Source organism: Triticum dicoccoides, chromosome 3B (genome assembly GCF_002162155.2).
Source record: "Triticum dicoccoides isolate Atlit2015 ecotype Zavitan chromosome 3B, WEW_v2.0, whole genome shotgun sequence".
NCBI classification, from domain to species: Eukaryota; Viridiplantae; Streptophyta; class Magnoliopsida; order Poales; family Poaceae; genus Triticum; species Triticum dicoccoides.
Genome location: NC_041385.1, coordinates 716,452,848 through 716,453,543, shown reverse-complemented (window position 1 = coordinate 716,453,543; position 696 = coordinate 716,452,848).

Genomic DNA, 696 nt, shown 5'->3' with positions numbered 1-696 from the left:
ACTTCCTTCAATATAGCATGAATGGCACTGTAGCGTCACTGTAGATGCATTGTAGTTGGCCTAGGGCCCGGGGCTTAGCCCAATCCTGGGTCCGCCCCTGCCGGAGATGAACTCCACATCGGCGCCTCCAAGGAGGTGAAGTGATGCCCACGGACGTCGACGTCGCCGGTCGGCAAGAGCTCGGCAAGTTCACCGGGAGCACACCTAACACCAGATACCCATGCATCACACCTCCACTAGCCCACACACTCGCGTCATGACCATGCAGGAGCCACCACAAACATCATCGCCAGCCAAAAACCAGCCCAGCAGATTCCAGCGAACCGAATTTGCACGAGACTGACCAGATCTAGCGTCCCACCATTGTTGCACCGCAGCTGCAGCCACGCGGACGACCTACACGGGAATGACCTCTAGAGAGAGGGAAAAAGGGGGCGCCACCCCCACCCCGTCTCGCAGGGAAAGAGCAGTCGGGGCGGAGCCATGGGGGTCGTCAACAAAGTTGTCGCAGCTGCCACGAGACACCGCCATGGAGGTCGTCGAACCCCCGTGGTGCATAGCCAACCGGGCTTAACCCAGAGGCCTCCTTCAATAGGGATGAGGGGAGGAGGTGGGGATTGCAGGGAAAGGTGGTTAGCTATTTTGAAGAACTCGTGAAGATCTCATACACTTCAAAAGTCATTGTTGGGATGTTTT